Raw genomic sequence first — 19,874 nt, forward strand, 5'->3', positions numbered from 1 at the left:
ACTGGTACCTTGTTTCAACTGAAGCAACCCCTTTTTATACCAAAGGAAATAGAGATGAATTTCTTGGCTGAGACCACCACAGACCAAGGACCATGGCTGATATGTTAAACACAAAGTTTTGGGGAAATTTTCATGCTGTAATAGATAACTGATATCCTCAGCCCACAGTTGTCATTGTTTATCTGTGTTCTCTCCTTTTATTATTATGTTAGAGCAGTGGTTCTTAACCTTCTTACATCTGTGACTCTTTAATACAGTTCCTCATGTTGTGGTGACCCTCAACCAAAAATTTATTTCTATGTCATAACTGTAATTTTCCTACTATAAATATCTGATCTGCAGGATATCAGATATGTGACCCCTGTGAAAGAGTTGTTGAACCCACAAAGGGGCCACAACTCACGGGTTAAAAATTACTGAGTTAGTGGGATTTGGGGAAGATGTAAAGTGTTTCTTTACACCCATCATATTTAATTAGTGATCAAACATTACAGATGATAAACATTATTTTTAAAAGGAATAGGAAAACTCAAATCTGTTCTTTATGTAGAAAAACTGAAATGAACTTTAGACTTGTATAAAAAATGGTAAGCAACTGGGCTGGGGATATGCATTTGTTGGTAGAGCATGTGTCTACCGTGAGGAGCCTTGGGTTTGATCTTCAGCACCACATAAAACCAGGCATGGTAGTAGAGAATGGGTTGCTTGTTTGACTTTGTTGTTGGTGGTGGTGGTGATGGTTGCTTGATTGATTAGGTTTTTTGTTGTTGTATTGGTTTGGGTTTTGGGGCTTTTTGGTGTTTGTTTGTTTGTTTGGTTGGTTGGTTGGTTTGGTTTTTCAAGGGAAGGTTTCTCTGTGTAGTCCTGGCTGTCCTGGAATTCAATCTTTATAGCAGGCTGGCCTTGAACTCCTAGATCCACCTGCCTTGAGTGTTGGGACTAAAGGTGTGCTCCACCACCACTGGATTGATAGTGAATGTTCTTAACCCCATTACTCAAGAAGTGGAATCAAGAAGATCAGAAGTTCAAGGTCATCCTCAGCTACATAAAGATCGAGACGTCAGGCTGGGCTCCATGACATCCTATTCCACAATGAAGAAACAAGTAAATCCACCTCAATGCACACTATAAATGTGATTTAACATCTAGATTAAAAAACAAACAAACAAACAAACAAACCTGGGGAAATGGGGCTGGAGAGATGGCTCAGCAGTTAGTTAGGCGTGAGTGGACCCAAGTTCAGTTCCTAGCATGTGCCATGTGGCTCAGACAGTTTGTAAGTCCAGTATCAGGGATCCAATGCCTCTGGCTGCCACAGGCACTAAATTCATGTTCACATACCTACTCTCTCTCTCTCTCCCCCTCTCTCTCTCTCTGAAATAAAACAAATTAATTTAATGTAAAAATAAATGAAATGTTTTTAACACTTGGGAGGTTTCCCTTTTCCTTCTTGTAGTCCAAGCCCTAGTCAGCACCTACCCCATGCGACTGCACTATGGCAGGCTTAGGGTTGGGTTGAGCATCGAAAGTAAAGACGAGGGAATATAGTTTTCATTAACAATAAAACTTCTCATCAGTTACTAATTTTTGTTTTATTTTGAGACAGACTCTTTCTTACATAGGTCTAGCAAGCTTTGAAATTGTGATCCGTCTGCCTCTGGTCTCCAAATGCGGGGATTTGGGGTGTGCATCACCAAACCTGGCAAAATTTTAAAAATATATTTAATCCACCTTCATTTCAGTGTTCTTAAGCTGTATTTCATATCTAATGATCCAGGTTCCTTTAAATTTTACATTTATATAACTTACTAACCCAGGTATACATGTGTGAAACCAATGTTCAAAATACATTATTGTTATGTATCCTAATGATCAAAAAAAAAAAAAAAAAAAGGAAGGTGGGCCAGGAAGTATGGTTTCTATTTTAAGAGACAAATACAGAAGTAAACTATACTTACTGTGCTATTTAAATGAACACCCATGCTACTGGGTATCGTGGGATTGTCATGACAAAGGCACTGGAGAAATGTCAAGACGTATGTGCCCAGAGTAGATACCTTCAGGCCTAATGTGAACTTTGACTCTCAAAACATGGGGAGAAAGCAACGATGGGATCTGAAGTTTTCATGTCTCAGGCTCATCCCTCTTCCTTGGGGTCAGGCCTGGATCTTCTCAAATCTCGCCATTATTATACAATTACCCTAAGAGTTCATACCTACTATAAAAGTGTTATAAAAAATATTCCTGGCTCTACCCAGCCTCCTGGCTCACCCTGAGGATGACCTAATCAGACTGTGTGATGTGGAATGGTCTGGCCAGGTTTCTTCGGCTCCTCCCTGGTGTGGTCATGAGAGAGCCAAGAGTGAAGCCCAGAGTTCACACGAAGGCTTTTTATTCCACTTCCCTGACGTCATACACTGCAGATGTTTTCATATCCTCATGGCTATTTATATCTTTATCCCCTTCCCCCAACATCAATCATTTTAGGTTGTAGTCTTCTGGTCTTTAAGTCCACAGCACACCCATTTTCCATCGTTTCCTTTACTGTTTTACTTCTTATTCTCTTGTAACCTCTCTCATCACTACTTCTGCTTCCTTCCCTTTCATTTTCTCCCCATTCACTTATTCCCTGCTGTCCCATTTTCCTCTATTCAATTCTGAACATCAGCTCAAAGCTTTCTTGTTGCTAAGTAACCACATCACCCATACACACACCGTTTTCTACTCTCAGCTCCTGTCTTCTAATGGCAGAAGAGAGAGGAAGAGAGAGAGGAAAAGAGAGAGAGGAAGAGAGAGAGGAAAAGAAAGAGAGGAAGAGAGAGAAGAGAGAGAGAGAGAGAGACCTTTATGGGGTAGGTAGAAAAAAATTTCTAAGAGAGCATGCAGTTTTCTGCCTTCCTGTTTTCATTCCTGGCAACATTTATTTTCCACACCTTGCCTCTTCTTAATAGCCATCATTCATTGCTTCCTTTATTAATAATTTTCTCCAGGCCTTGAGATAACACTACAAAAAAACAGCACAAAGCGTCCCTCTGAGCTTACCCAAATTATGGATGGGAAAAAGAAATATAATTCCTACCAAGGGAACAATAAAAGAAAAACTGTCCAGAGTTTACAAAGCACATGCAACACATTACTACGAAGGCCTCACGAAGGCCTTTTAAATAAACCCTGGATCAAATCCAGCCCTCTCTAGTTGAGTGGCTTTCACTGGAGACCAAGTCAACTAACCTGCACTGGCCTTAATCTCCTGGAGTCATGAGGAAGCTGAGGGTGGTTTGCACAAAATAAAGGGTAAAAACAATACAAGAACTGACTATTCTAAAGTTCTGTCCTTCTGCAGACTTCAAGCTGATGTGACATTTGTGTGTTGAAGGCATAATGGGGATGTGACAGCCCTCCTCACAACATGTTCTCAAGGGATTCCAAAGTCTTCTGGCACATTTAATAATTTAACAGGCATGGTAACTCCATATGTCTAAACACTAGAGCCGAGTAACACATGCCAGCATGTTTGACGAAATCTCCTTTTCACCCTTGCAATACCATAAATAATTTCCCCCATTGGTGTGAATTCTTTCTCTGTCACTGTGCATTTCTGCAATGCCTGGGAGGCCTTCTTTGTGAAGCCTGCCCCCCTTACCCTTGCAGTCAGTTGTTTTGCTCACAGTTAGCACCGCACTAATTGGGGAGTGTTGAGAGCTGTTCTTCCATAGGGTCAGAGCCTCTCCTGTGCATACATGACCCAGGACTGAGCCTTGGCCTCTGTGAGAGCTCTCAGGTTTTTCATGTAATAATAATGCACAGATGCTCAAGAGGGCATTTTCATTTTATTATCAATTTATAGGTTTGTGTGTGTGAATGCTTGCACCACTTTTGTGTGTGTGTATGTTTGCATTTTCTATTGTGCGTGTGTATGTGTGTGCACTTTCTCCCCTGTGTGTGTCTGCACTTTCTCCTCTGTGTGTGTATCTGCACTTTCTCCTCTTTGTGTGTGTGTATGTCTTACTTTTTCCTGTGTGTGTGTCTACACTTTCTCCTGTGTGTGTGTGTGTGTGTGTTTGTGTGTGTATACATTGTAGGTCACCTCCACCTTGTCTTTGGAAACAAGGTTTTCTCATTATCACTGCAACCTCAGGTTCTCCAATTAGCTTAAACTAGTCAGCCAGGCTCCTCTCTCCACCTTGCCAGTACCAGGATTACATTGCAGGGTACAACACCTGGCTTTTAGAACGGATACTGAGAATTGAACACAGGTCCTTTTGTTGTTTTATTTTGTTTTGTTTTCACTGAAGCCCAGGTTTATCAGTAGCAAAACAACCAAAAATGAAAGTGTCCTGAACTGCAGATGCCCATTTCAGGAGAAAACCTTGGCTTGGCAGAAGCCAGATATTTTGAAAGTGGAACACCTGTGAACACAGCATCCATCGCAAGGTATGAGGATGTCTGGCCAGGATTGTAATTTGGCCAGCCACCATGGTTTTCCTTTCTAAGTCCAGTCCCTTAGCTCTTCTGAGCAGTTCAGGAAGTGCCACAGTTTTTCATCTTAGGGTGAGTTCCAGTAATAAAACATGTATTTGAATTTCCTGTCATTTTTTATTTTTTTATGTATTATGTTAAACAAAGGAGAATTATGTCAAGATTTTCACTAGCCTTCCCTTCTCCTTCAATGCTGTTCTTTTCCTCTTGAGCTGTCAGTCAGCATCATCATGTCTTATCACTTCCTTACAAACCCAGGCACTGGATTCCCTTTTCTTCCATCCTGTTTGATCTGGATGGCCTACAGTAGTGGTTCTCAGCATGTGCATCAAGACTCACTTGAGGTCAAAAGACCCTTTCACAGGGTCTCTATATCAGATATCCCGGGTATTAGACATTTACATCATGGTTCATAACAGCAGCAAAGCTACAGCTATGAAGTAGCAGTGAGATAACATTATGGTTGGGGTGAGCACTGCATGAGGGATTAAAAAGTTGCAGCATTAGAAAGGATAAGAACCGCTGGCCTACAGGTTTCCAGTGCTGCCTGTAACTGAAAACTGTGGCACCGAGCCCAGGAAAGACTCACTCCCCATCCAGAACTCAAGCTGTAATATAACCAGGGCTGTGGAAGCACCTCATTTCTTTATTTCCCAAAGTGTTTACTCTTCCATCTGTTCAGGCACCTATGGCTCAGCCTCTCAATGCCATGTAGAGTTATCTCACCTATGAAGGCTGTAGGTGAAGGTATTTCTCTCTGACCCTTCCTCTGTGAGTACTCCTTATACTCTCGGAGGAGACCTGGGAGTCCTTGTGTTCTTTCCTACCAACCTCCCCATCTCTCACCCCCTTTCTACATAGCCAAGTGTCTATGACACATTCTTTTCACCCACTCACCTTACTGTCCCTATTCTCTTGTCCGTTGTTGCCCTGACCAATCCTGAGCCTTGAGTATGGTCATCTTGGCAGTTTCTGGCCTGAGCACAGGCTATTGAGGCACCTTGAGGGAGACACAGCCATGCCCCTGACAACATCCCAGTTCCATGGCACTGAACATAGCTCCCTCCAGCATAGTCTGCCACTCTACTGTGTCCTATGTCACAGGCCTTCTCATCTGCTCTTCACAAAGCATTATTCATTTGTCCCCCATTTTAGCAACATGAGAGGTTCAGTTGATCACTGTGAGCAAGACAGACAAGAAGTTCAGTTCAAAGAATTGAAGGTCCAGCCCTGAAGATGAGGTTAACACTGTAATTCCAACAGTTCCAGATGTATATTGTTTGAAGAAATAGACAAAATCCTGCTTTGCTAAAATCTAGTCATTCTCTCTTATTTTTTTAACATCACACAAATATAATAAAAATGTTCCCATTTAAAAAAAATGCAGGCTCTATGGAAATACTTGCAATAAAAGTAAATTCTTCCAACTTCCCTTATGAGAGCAGCAGTTCTCAACTGGTGGGTTGTGACCTCTTTGGGGGGGGGCGGTATAGAATGACCTTTTCATTGAACCATACATCAGACATCCTGCATATCAGATATTTACATTACAATTCATAACAGGGAAATTGCAGTTATGAAGTAGCAACAAAAATAATTTTATGGTCGGGATCACAACAGCATGAGGCACTGTATTAAGGGGTGGAAGTATTTAGAAGGTTGAGGACCACTAAACTAGAGTCTTTCACCCTGTACAAAAGTACTTACCAATCAGATCTCTCTTCTGTGGGCTTAACCTCATGAAAAGCTTTGCAGGCAAATGCATACACACCCACATTGTACACACTGCATAATTAAATAGTTTGGGGGGGGGGTGAAAATAAAAACATTAAAAAGGTGTTCTTTCCTTTGAATTGAAATAAACCTTATTCCCTATGCAGCAGATCAACTGAATCAAAACCAACATTTTACATGAAGCTGCTTTGCAGTGGCTGATAAATGAGATAAATGACAGGGCATATCAATGAGCCAGGAACAAAACAAAGAACTTATTTGCTGATTCCTCAGGTTGGGTGAAAATTTCAAGTAAGTTCAAACTCTACTAAGCACCTTTGTCACAAAATTCTATAAAAAGTTGGAAAATGCAACATACGAAACCTATAAAGACAAACTAGAATGCTTAAACACTTTTGCTAACTAAAACCCTTCACCTCCCTATCTGCAGTCTAAAATAGCATCGCCTGTTGATACTATGTTTCAAGCACATTTTAAGTAGTATAGGCACTGATAACATATGTCAAATGCAGTATGAATGGGTAACAAGTTATGGCTTTTGTTATTCCTCAGAAGTGAACCAGAGAGTTAACTCACCCCAATTTTCTCCCTTCTTTCTGTCTTTCCAACCAAAGTCATTTTTATTTCCCACATTGTAACAGATAGGTACATGATTTAGGGTTTGAGGTAGATTTTGCATTTCTGCCTGCTTGTTAGATGGATAGTATTTTAATGTCAGATAGATAGTATTTTAAAGTTGAAGACCAACAGAAACTGTTTCAACCACAAAGTCCAGAGGCACATACAAAATGTAGGGTAGCATTTGGCAATCTATATTCTCAAATTTATATTTCTGATTTTTACAATATGTTGAAATATATCTTTGTGGAACATGTAGATTTAACATTTTTTAAAATGTTTATTCTAGTCCTCTGTAAATAGTTACTATAACATACCAAACTACTATAATATACCAAGCTACTTCCCATTTATTATTATCTTTTTTATATGCTCTAATGGTATGCTTATTCATTTTCCTTTTCACTTGTAGGAATTTCTATATGATGCCTACCTAGACTTAAAAAGACTTTTAGGTAGAAAGAGATTTATACTTTTTTGTCTTATTTTATTTTTTAAAAAATAAAGTGGATTAAGTTATAAATGGATAATTCACAGATCAGTAAATGTAAGCCTTAAAAAAATACACAAAGATATTCAAATTCATTAACAGTTAGAGAAATAAAGATCCCATCACTGGCCAAAGCATAGTTAATTGCTAGGATATGGTGGTGATAGTGATGGTGGTGGTGTATATGTGAAGATCTGTGTATGTTTGTGTCTCTATGTGTATGTGTGTCTATGTGTAACAGGTATGTATGATGATCTATGTCTCTCTCTCTCTCTCTCTCTCTCTCTCTGTGTGTGTGTGTGTGTGTGTGTGTGTGTGTGTGTGTGAGAGAGAGAGAGAGAGAGAGAGAGAGAGAGAGAGTTGGAGGGTAAAGGTTCTTGCCTAACAACCCAGATTAAATCTCCGATCCCCATGGTGAAAGAAGAGAATTGACTCTTGAAAGCTCTCCTCTGATACATGTCCCATGATAAGTACACACCTACCCACAATTCTTTAAAAATATAATTAAAATGTACTCTGCCATGAAACAAAATTATGTTGATAAAAGTCCCAGGCATTCTAGCCCCACTAGAGACAGAACATGGGAGGAGCAACGAAAGAAGGATTGTGTGCCAGAGCAAAATGAAGAGGGTTTTGCTTTCTTTTGTTAATCGCCTGGAAGTCATAAAAGTGTTTTGCTCGAGAAATATACTCTTGGAAGGCTTGTAGAATAATAAAGGCGTGGAAGGGGCTTATAAAAAGGTTTATAAACTTGGATAATTTAAGATTTCATGTGTCCAAGACTTCTATGAATAAACCTCTGCTTCCCTTCTGCCCTCCCTCTCCTCCCCCTCCCTGTCCCCCCCCACCCTCCCTTGCTCTCCATTTCCCTCCTTTTCTGTCCTCCTTTCACTTCCTAGTCATTTTCAGTAGAGGAAGGACTCCAGTCAGACTGAAGTTCTAAATCCTGTTAACCTCACTTCGACCCCATTATTTCCCCATTTAACGATGAGGCAAATGCCATCAGCTCTTAAATCATGAACTTTAAATGCCAAAACATTGTGCTGTGCGTATATTTCAAAGTATGACTGTTACACAGGAGAAGGCCAGCCAACATTAAAAAACAAACTTCAGAACAGTACCCCTTCAGAACCCGGCTAGCCCGGTACCTCCGGCTGGGGGCTCCCTGGAAGGGTCTCCATCCAGCTCACAGGAGACATGGGTGGCACTCTTATAGAAGAGCAGTGCCCTTTGTCCCCACAGTCGCTTAAGGAAAATTCACTAGTGTGGGTTCTCCTGTGGAAAGGCTGCAACCTCCATGAAATAATGAAACCACTCTCACAGTCCAAGTAAGGCCTGGCACCGTTCGCCAAAACAACTGCAGAGCAAACTACATTTGCCATCCCCTTGCCCATAGCTGCCTGCACACCAAAGACAGCCCTGCCTCTCCCTGTTTACTGCAGAAGTATGCCCATCAGGAGCTGAGATTATTTGCCAAAGCGTGGGGGGTCGGGGTGCAGGGTAGAGGTGAAGGGTAGGCATAGGCTGGCATTTCCCAGCAAAGGCTGCTCAGCACGTGGGCCTCTTGGCTTTCGGCTGAGCCAGTCTTCCTCGCCCCTCCCCCACTTCCTCCCCACAAAGACAACGTGGAGCCAGGATTAGCTAGAACACACTTGTGTGAGACCTCAACTGGCCAAGCACCTTTCAGAGCCAGCGATCTGTTTTATGAGTAATAGGCCGAGGTTTCCAGCCTGTTCTCTGCGTTCTGAGGAGAACACAGAGCTCACAGCAAGAGCAGAATGACAGTCACTCCTAACACAAAGAAACCCACTCGGAATGCCTTGTTGCAAAGGCCATTTGCCATCTGTTCGTTTCCTGGTGGCAGTGTTGCTTATCAGGACAGTAGCAAAGACACCACCCAACAAACCCAGACTGGGGTACCTTCGCCTGCCTCCTAGGAGGTATTGCCCTCAACTTTTCTATCTGCTTATAGTTAGATAATTTTTTCTTAATAAAATAAGACTAGCAAATGACTCTCTGTGAATAAAAATAAGGCAGGGCGCAATTTGTCATCATCTTTTAGGAAACAGGGAAAAAAAAAAAAAAAGTAAACCCTCCAGAATTGGAGAAGCAACTCACTTTTTGGAACCTCCTCTGGGCGGTCTTCCTGTGTTAGGCAGGACATGGGCATGTGGGGGTGAGGCTCAGCTCGAGAGGCAAGAGCACCAGCGGTATCATGCATATTCATTGAAGGCAACCTGAGTGGCTGTGCAAAACCGCAGCGTCTACTTCCTGCACACACTTTACATCCACACCGCCAGGAAGCACCGTGGCCCAGAAGCCCCCACTGGCTGCATAGCCTGATTCAGAAGCACTGGCAACTTCACTCACTCATTGACTGGAATTTCTCCACGCCTGATGATGGCCCAAGAAGAACCCATCTGTCAGAGCCATTATTGTGGAAGTGTGAATTTCCAGGCTTTGGCTACAAAGAAACAAAAAGGAACTCTCTGTAAAGCCCAGGGCATTCATTAATAATACTTTAATGGAGAAGTGGGTCAACACAGTAGAGATGGGAAAGTAATTGCACTCACTCCACCAGCCACTCTGCTCAACAGACTTTCTTGAAAACAAACAAAACCTGGAGAGAGGTGGCAGTTCAGTAAGCTCAGAAACCTTTCAGAGAGGATTTGGTGAGACACAGACTGGGTTTTTTTTCATCCTGTCACTGAACAACCCTTAAATACAGCAATGAACAAAGCCTTTGGCAGATTAGGCAGCACCTGTGTATAGTCCCGGCACTTAGAAGTAAAGGCAGGAGGATCAGGAAATCAAGAGTATCCTTAGCTGTGGGACTGTGACCGGCAGCCTGTTTTCTGGTTGTGCTAGGTTTAAACCCCGGAGACCCAGCATGTGTTTCTGCAAGGGACAGAAGGTCTCTTTGCCATGCTCCCAGATACTAGGCTCCTGACACGAGGACCCAGCTCGATAGTTCTGTGGTCATCTGTTACGTAGGCCAACACCCCAAGCTCCTGGTAATCTGTCTGGATTCCACTCCCAAGATTACCTGGCAAGAGCCAGGTAGACCTGGCCCACTATAAAAGGGGCTGCTTGCCCCCTCTCCTCACTCTCTTCCTCTTGCCTCTCTCTCTTGCCCTCTTGCCTCCCCTTTCTCCACATTCCCTCTCCACTCTCTCTCTCCATGTGGCCATGGCTGGCCTCTATTTCCTACTCTCTCCATCTCTCTGCCTTTCTACAATAAATGCCTTAAAAACCATGGACTGCATCTGGATTCACCGGGCTGGAGCAGAGGGGCAGGTCCTCCTCTAAAGAGCCAGGTGCCTAATATCCTGAGAGAGACCTCTCTGCATTCTCAGCCATGGCTTCCGCTAAGCCAAGCTACCTGCAAGCCAGAGACACTCTCGTCCTAGGGAGAACCAGCCGGTGCTCTCCTTCGGCCCTGGGACTAGAGTCCAGAGCTAGCCCTGCCCCCAACCCTATCCCCACCCCCCTCAGCACACTCCCCTCACCCCACCTCGTCCTCAGCTCTTCCTTGGCATTCAGCAGCATCTGTGGTGCCCAAGAGTCTGAGAACCTGCCATCCTCTACCTCTGTGTAGGCCTGGAGATCCCGAGCCAATTTCGGACTTCTGTGGGGCCCCCAGACTGGGCTTCCCCACCCCCGGAGCAGGTATTACTGATAAATGCCCCAGATTTTGTGAAGAGTCAGTTGCTGTAGATGGAAAAAGCTAAGAAAGCCACAAAGAATTACCAAGCCAACTGCTTTTATTTGACCTATAAACCTGATGTAAAACAATGCATCTATTAGAGTGTTTTGAGCTAGATAAGGTGATTCAAAAGCAAAATGTTGGGAAAAGCTAATGGGAACAGGATAATGAGGGAGAAGTTAACTTTACAAAATGCTGAATTATAAAGGATACCGATAAGGTGTATCAGTATACTTTATATTTATATCAGCCTAAATATAAAGGCTGATAAGGTGTATCAGGGATAGAACCCAGATCCATTTGAGAGGGTTGAGGAAACAGCAAGAGAAACTTTGTTTACTTAGTGTGGTAAAATGCTTTTTGACAGAACTTTTGAAAGGTGGCTGGCAGAACTTATCCTACCTGTAAGGACCCAAAGCCTGGATACAGGGTCCAAATAGAGACTTCCCCCTGGTGCCAAAGAAATTGGATGCTGGCCAGAAACAAGGAAGCATCTAGAATCAGGAGACAAAACCATTTCCATTGTCTGCATACAAAGTCCAATTTCAAGAACTCATGTGAATGGAAACAGGACATGGCTTTGAGCTGTGCCACAGAGCTAGGAATTGTGGGATGTGTGACTCTTTGGATGAAAGGCTTGAACATAGGAGGTTGGCTGAATGCGGAGCCAGTAACAGCAGGCATTTATGAACAGGACAGGGCAGAAAATAAATATGATTTTAGATATGTGTAAGTGTGGGTGGCAGGCAACTGACCCAGACTCCACAGAGATAGAACACAGAATGTAGATACAATAAATTGGGACTTCATTGGAGAGGATTTTGTGGTATTTTTCATCATGGAGCTAAGTTCTCCCCATGTGTTAAAGAACTCACAGTTCATTAATGAAGGCCAGCCCCAGCCCCAGCCCCAGCCCCAGCCCCAGCCCCAGCCCCAGCCCCAGCCCCAGCCCCAGCCCCAGCCCCAGCCCCAGCCCCAGCCCCAGCCCCAGCCCCAGCCCCAGCCCCAGCCTGCTTGTTCTGTAGGGAGATCATGTGCACAGACAGCGACCGAATGCTCTTTCCTCCCTTTCCCACCTCGAAAGGGATGAGCCGAGGCACATCTTTGACAGTCTTGCTAACACAGGAAAACATTTCAAACTGCATTGTCAGCTCCACCATCTGTCTTGCTCCAAAGTTCAACAGCTGCTAAGGTAATAAGGTGACTTTATGCCATCATTTAGGATGGTTTCCTTGGACATTGGTCATTGAAAAGGTGAGATGTCACTGGGTGACTGAGTGGACTACCAGATGGATGTCAGATGGAATGAAAGTGGACGTGACATGAATGTAGATTGCACATAGACAGCATATAGGTCAAGGTGCTACCTAAGAAAGTTGGCATCATTATCTTAGTGTCCACACATTGCTTTTTGATAATCAGATTAATGATTCAACCCACTGGGATCAACTTTGAATATCCTTCGGTTTCTTTTTCCATACTCCCTAGGCAAGTGTGCCCTTGAATTTTTTTTTTCTAAAGTGTTGGAGAGTTTTCAAAGGAATGCATTACATCTTCTATTTCTATCTCTTTTTTTTTTTTGAACCAGAATCTATACTTTCTTAATCAGAGCCACACTGTGCACACTGAGCAGCTGAGAGTCATGAAAGTCTTTTTCCTGCCATAAAAACTTTCAGGAACTAATGGAAAACATGTCACTCCTCATGAACCTCTGAACTATCTTTGGACAGGGAAGGAAATCCCAGTACCTTTTAAATGCTAAGAGAAGGGTGTGGTTTCCTGATAAAAGCACAATTTTATATGGTGTGATGCTCCTTTAAAGCAATAGGCACATCCTGTGGTAGCTAGAAGCACAGGCTTTAGAGTTAGACAGAACAGGGTGTGATTTCTGCTAAACAGTCTCCTGAAGGTTGCCCAGCCTCCCCAAGACTGTTTGAGCATCTGAGAACTGAAGTAGATGGGATATTACTAAGGCAAAAAGTGGAAAGAAAGGAATACTTGGCAATGTGTATTAGAAGCTAGTATGGTACTGTGTAATGTTTTTATGCTATGACAAATATCTGATTTTTAAAAACATCTTGAGTATGGGATGGTTTATTTTGGCTTGGTCAGGAACTGAGAAGAAACAGTGTGTGGTAGCAGAATGGTATGTGGAACAAAGACTTCTATCTGGTGAAAGACCTGCGCTGGCAGCCTTCCTCTTTCTTTTTCCATATGGATGTATTCTACCTGGAATTCCAGCCCAATGGACAGTGCTGGTCTGTCTGAGGATTTCTATTGCTGGTATGCAACACCATGACCAAAAGCAAGTTAGGGGAGGAAAGAGTTTATTTCACCTTACACTTTCAGGTAACAATCCACACTGGTGGAAGGCAGGGCAGTTATTGCATGGCAGAAATCTATTGGATAGACCTGAAGCAGAAGCCATAGAGGAGTGCTGCTTACTAGCTCGCTCACTCCTCATTGCTTTCTTATACAACTCAGGACCGTTGGCCCAAGGTTGACACAACCCACAGTGGGGTGGGTCCTCCCACATAAATCATTAATCACAAAAATGGCCCACAGTCTTGCACATAGACCAATCTGGTGGGAGTGTTCTCTCAGTTAAGGAAGGTTCTTTCTTCTCAAATGACTCTAGCTTATGTCAAGTTGACAAACAAACAAACAAACACCCTCACTAGGACATGCCCTACCCTTAGGAACCACCTAGAAATCACCTAGGAACAGGTTTGCTGGATACACCTGTTGTTAGCCTCTGAGCATTCCTGGGAGGGACTGATTAGGTAATTGAGGTGGGAAAAACCTGCCCACTGTAGGCAGTACCATTCCATAGACTAGAATCTAAGAGTAAATAGAAAGGAAAGAGCAAGCTGAGCATGAGAATTCATCTCCCTCTACTTCCTGACTGTAGATGAAATGTGATCAGCTGCTTCAAGTTTCCAATTTCCCAATGTCTCCACTATGAAGGACTATACTCTAGAATTGTGAGCCAAAAAAAAAAAAAAAAAAAAAATGCTTCTTTCATTAAGTTTGCTCTTATTAGGGTATGTTTTAAACATTTATTAATTTGTTTAGTGGAAGGCAGGGGATGCATGTGTCATGGCCTTCACGTGAAGTTCAGAGGACAACTTGGTTTTTTTTGGGGGGGGGTTGGTTTTGGTTTTGGTGTTTTTGTTTGTTTGTTTTTTCCAAGACAGCCCTGGGCCCTGTATAGCCCTGGCTGTGCTGGAACTCACGTTGTAGACAAGGCTGGCCTCGAACTCAGAAATCTGCCTGCCTCTGCCTCCCAAGTGCTAGGATTAAAGGCGTGCGCCACCACGCCCAGCATTAAGTCAACTTGTTCTGTTCTCTCCTTTTACCATGTAGGTCCTGGGAATTGGACTCAGGTCACCAGACTTGAGCAAGTATAATTACCCAATAAACCATCTTGTTAGCCCTGGTCAGGGTATTTTATCACAGCAAGGAGACAAGGAACTACTATAACAGAGCATTTCTCCTTAGTCATTTTCATAATCAAGGCTAGTCATCAACATTCTGACAATATTGAGGGATCAAAAGGATACATAGTTAAATTAGTTGCCTTTCTCTTCACTGTGACCAAAAGATGGAACCCACTCACAGTAGAACGGGGTTTTTTTTTTTTTCAGTTCCAGTTTCCAAGGGTTCTCATAGATGTTTCCCTCCTGTAGTTGGGCAAAATACAACAATGGTGGCAGGAGTCCATGGCAGAGACGACTCACTTTACAGCAGACAAGAAGAGTCAATACAAAATAGCACAGAGCTCAGGACAAGACAGCCCAAGAAAACCCCATGCCCAGGAACCAATTTCTTCTAGTGAAGAACCTCCTGAAGTTTGCAGAACCTTAAAAAATAGGGCCACCAACTAGGTCAGCCTCACAATTATTTCGTTATCTTTCCCCAAACTCTCTTTAAGGGAAGAAGAGACTTCACGTCTAGCCTATGACAGTAAGAATAAATGCCTTGTTTTGTAGGTTATACAGTGAATAACAAGTTCAAACCTGGCAAACTTGGCCTGAAATGGAATTCCTAACGTAAATACCAGAAGTAAGTAAGACACTAAGAGAATCAAGAAGCCACTTGGAGCCTGGCGGTGGTGGTGCACGCCTTTATTCCCAGCACTTGGGAGGCAGAGGCAGGCGGATTTCTGAGTTCGAGGCCAGCCTGGTCTACAAAGTAAGTTCCAGGACAGCCAGGGCTACACAGAGAAACCATGTCTCGAAAAAAAAAAATATATATATATATTAAAAGAAGAAGAAGGAGAAGAAAGAAGAATGAGAAGAAAGAAGAAAGAAGAAGGAGGAGAAAGGAGAAGAAAGAAGGAGGAGAAAGAGGGAGAAAAAAGAAGAAGGAAGAAGGAAAAAGAAGAAGAAGAAAGAAGAGGAGAAGAAAGAAGAAGGAGAAGAAGAAGCAGCAGCAGCAGCCACTTGGGAATAAAGCTCACCAGCTGGTAATTCTAACTTCAGTTCTAACTTGATAGCAAGTGAAACTATCTTCCTGAGTCAGGATCCTGGAATTTGGATAAATATTATAAGATAATTAGTCATTATCTTATTTTAAGAGCCTCCAGGGAAACAGAGCCCGTCATTTTTCTATTTGATAAAAAAATTACTTATTTTGGTTTATATGTGTGTGCCCATGTGCATGTGCATATGTGAGAGACACACTAATGGGATGTTTTCATAGCAAGTGCCTTTACCTGCTGATCCATCTTGCTGGCCTCCACAACTTCTCTAAATAACCTATTTCAGTATTTAGTAACAGCCTCCTCATAAATATACAGATTTCATCTGAATCATTTGTGACCTAGCTTAAGGCCAGCCATCTAAAGTTGAACTCATATTTTATTAATATCTATATTCGTAGTGAACCAAATTTCAGCCAGAAATCTAGCAAACATGCTATCTTTTAATATTAGTGTATAAACATAGCTCTCAATGATCAACAGTGACTAGTTTCTATGCCAACAAGAATGGCATCATGAATGCAGGTAGATATGCTAGCAGAGTTTACTTAAAGATGCATCCCAAGTTCATTTTAGACAATTGTCAGACAATGACTGGTGTGACCTGAATCAGAAATGAGCAATATTTTACAAGCCAGAAAAATTAAAGAAACTGTCATGGGAATTATTTTGCATAGAATGTTCTGCCTCTTGGGCCAGCTACACTCTGGAGATTTGATTATAGGAGTCATTGACTCTTTCTCTTTAGAAGGTTCTGCTTCCCTGCTAACCTCTTCAAAGTCATGGCCACTGTGTGTGTGTGTGTGTGTGTGTGTGTGTGTATGTACGATTAATCAGAGAAGAGACACCAAATCCTCTGAAGCCAGTGCTGGGTGTGGGAATGCAGAGGTGTGAGTGGGGCAGGCAGCCTCCCTCTTCATCTTCTGCAATATATGAGTGTGATGTCTATTCCTGGTTGTCCAGAAATGGAGGGTACACCTGTGATACAGATCTTGACGCTGGAAGACACAGGCTTCTGACCTGGATATTGACATGGGATGACACATGCTTTTGATCCAATTCTTGAGCTATAGTAGCCATGAAAAGCTCCGGCTCAGGCAAGACTCACTGAAGACTGTAAGTCATTCCAAGAAATTCCTAGGAGACTGAGGAAAGCAGATCTCTGAGTTCAGGGCCAGCCTGGGACAGAGCAAGTTCCAAATCCAGGCATGATGGTACACATCTTTAATCTGGGCCATACTTTATGCTGGAGGCCTACATAAAGACAATGGAAGAAGGAAGGCTCTTTCTTCTTCCCTTACTTGCACCTACTTGGAGCCTACTTCTTTAGGATTCCAGCATATACAGAAAGCCAGATGAAACCTACCCTTGTGAGACTGAGTAACTACTAGATTCTTGAACTTCCTGTTCACAGCTGCCCATTGTTGGGTTATTTGCACTGAAGACTTTAAGTCGTTCCAATAAAATTCCTTAATATATATAGATATTACTTAAGTGCTGGGACTCTAGAGAACCCTGACTAATACAATTAGTGTTAGTCCATTTGTTCATTAGACACAAAAAAACAGTGCTCTGCCCAGCCATCCTGCTGCAGACTAGGTCACCTTGCTAAAGAACCTTTAAAGTCTTTACATTAAACTGGGCCACAGTTTGTGAAGTATGTTGTTTAGAAACATGATCTCTTAGCTGCTGCTCTGCTTCTAAAGGAAAATTGGTGAAAATTGTTCCTAAAACATGTGATCATGTATGACTTGACAAAATGTATTCATACAGATCCTAGCCAAAACTTTATACCTTATTTATATTCACAGATTTGTGGTCTTTGCACCAGGGTTCTCTGGACTTCCCTGAGATACTTTCCTGTTTTCATCCAGCCTTAGAACAGAGGTATGACATGACGTGGGTCATGGAGGTAGACACATAAATGACTTGAACAATGTCTTGGGAAATCTCATGAACCTGTATTTCTTGTAAAGGTATTTTTGGAAGGGCAAAAATACACACTGTGGAGAAAGAGCTCTGTGTCGAGGCCAGAAGATGGCTGGAGTCACAGCCCTGCCATGTACTCTGAGCCCCATCTCCTCCTGTCTGTAACCTGCTCAGTGTTTGTTACACCTAGGCTCCTGATGGGTGCCAGTCTGCACCATGAACAAGGTGACTTAAAAACAAATGCCCGTGGAGCTGCATACTGTCAGCCTCCCTCCCACACATCATTGAACCAGATCCTGATACATTTACCTCCTATTTGATTTACACAGTACCTGGCAGCTGGAGGCTAGCAACATGCCTCACTCGATAACAGAAAGCCTCAGATGTCTAGACATGTTCAGTCAGTGCTCTTAATCACTGAGCCATCTCTGCAGTCCCCAACCCCTTTTTTTTTTAGCACAGGGCATCTTGTCCTGGAACTCAACAAGTAGGCTAGGGTAGCTAGTAAGCTTGAGAGACCCAGCTGTGGAGCTTAAATAAGGCCTCCATAGTCTCATTTGTTTAAACGCTTAGTTATTAGCACATGGAACTATTTGAGATGGATTAGAAGAATTAGGAGGTGTGGCTTTGTTGGACTATGTGTTGCCTTGTTAGAGGAAGTATGTCTTATGTCACTAGGGGGTTTGAGGTTTCAAAAAGTCCACTAGGCCCAGTCTCTCTCTCTCTCTCTCTCTCTCTCTCTCTCTCTCTCTCTCTCTCTCTCTCTCTCTCTCTCTCTCTCTCTCTCTCTCTCTCTGCCTACAGATCAAGGTATAGCTCTCAGTTCCAGCTCCAGTGCCATTCATGTTTCCATACTCTCTCCATGATGATAATGGATGAACACTCTGAAACTGTAAGCAAGCCTCAACTAGATGCATCTCTATCTCTATCTCTATCTCTATCTCTATCTCTATCTCTATCTCTATCTCTATCTCTATCTCTATCTCTATCTCTATCTCTATCTCTATTGCCTTGGTCACAGTAGTGACCAAGTCACACTACCTGTCACAAGTCCTGTGGCTCAAATTTGGGCCCTCATGCTTGCAAGCCAAGCATTTGCTGACATCCATCTCCCCAGCCCATGATTAAGGTCCTTTCACTTCCTCTTTCCCCCTTGAACTCCCTTTGGTCTCCTTTCTCCACTGCTCTCTCCCAGTCTTTCTTCTCAGTTCAGTTTTATGGAAAAAAAAAACAAAAACAAAAAAACCAACAACAACAACAACAAAAAAAAAAACCCTCTTAACACACAGGCAGATTTATGTTCCTTAGTGCCAATTAGGGCTGTCTCTCAAGGGAACTATGTCAGCATTGCAGGCGGGAGTATCCAGGAAAAGGCGAGCACATCCCATGAAGGTGCCCCTTCCACCATAGGCAGGGGCTCATTTGCACATAAAGCCACAACATACAGCCTTAGAACTGTAACTTCCTACTCACTTATCAATGGTAGCTTACTGTTCATAGATCAATCTTTCTCAATCCCTTCTTCCCACCAATCTTCAGCTCTCCCGCCACCACCTTTTTCCTCTCAATTCTGTAAGAACCACACTTTGTTTCCACATGTGTTAGTCAGCTTCTCATTAATGTAACCATGTAACAGAATGCCTTTAAGTGTGGTGATCTATTTGAAAAGAAGAAGGGGTATCCTCCTGCTCTGTTGAGGGATGCAGCTTAGTATATGTAAGGGTCTGGTTTCAGTACTCAGTGTAATAAGAAACAAAGCAAAATTTTTAAAAACTAAATAAAGGAAAAATGAATTGGTTAATTAACTATAAGAAGGGATTTTGGCTCTCTCTCTTACACTCTTGCCTCTCTCTTGCCTCTTGCCCCTTTGTGCCCCCTCTCTCCCCATTCCCTTCCCCATTCTTTCCATGTGGTCATGGCCAACCTCCACTTATCTACTCTCTTCTCTCTGCCTTTCTCTCTGCCTCTACTACTCTGTTAACTCATGCCCTCATGCCCTGATTAAACTCTATTCTATAGTTAGAAGAAGAAGAAGAAGAAGAAGAAGAAGAAGAAGAAGAAGAAGAAGAAGAAGAAGAAGAAGAAGAAGAAGAGAAGAAGAGAAGAAGAGAAGAAGAAGGAGAAGGAGAAGGAGAAGGAGAAGGAGAAGGAGAAGGAGAAGGAGAAGGAGAAGGAGAAGAAGAAGAAGAGAAGAAGAAGAAAAGAAGAAGAAGAGGAGGAGGAGGAGGAGGAGGAAGGGATTTTGGCTTGTGGGTTTGGAAGGCTCAGTCCATGTCTCTGGGGCTGCTGTTTAGGGCTAGTAACAAGGCATACATCACAATAGAGGCACAAAACAAAAGCACCTGCTCACCTCATGACTCCCGGGAGCAATGGGAGGAAGAACAGGGCTAAGGTTCCTAATGATTAGTCCCAAGGCTAAGGTTCCTTGATGAGGA

This window comes from Mus caroli, unplaced genomic scaffold, assembly GCF_978045245.1.
Source record: "Mus caroli unplaced genomic scaffold, Mus_caroli_1 scaffold_9, whole genome shotgun sequence".
Lineage (NCBI taxonomy): Eukaryota > Metazoa > Chordata > Mammalia > Rodentia > Muridae > Mus > Mus caroli.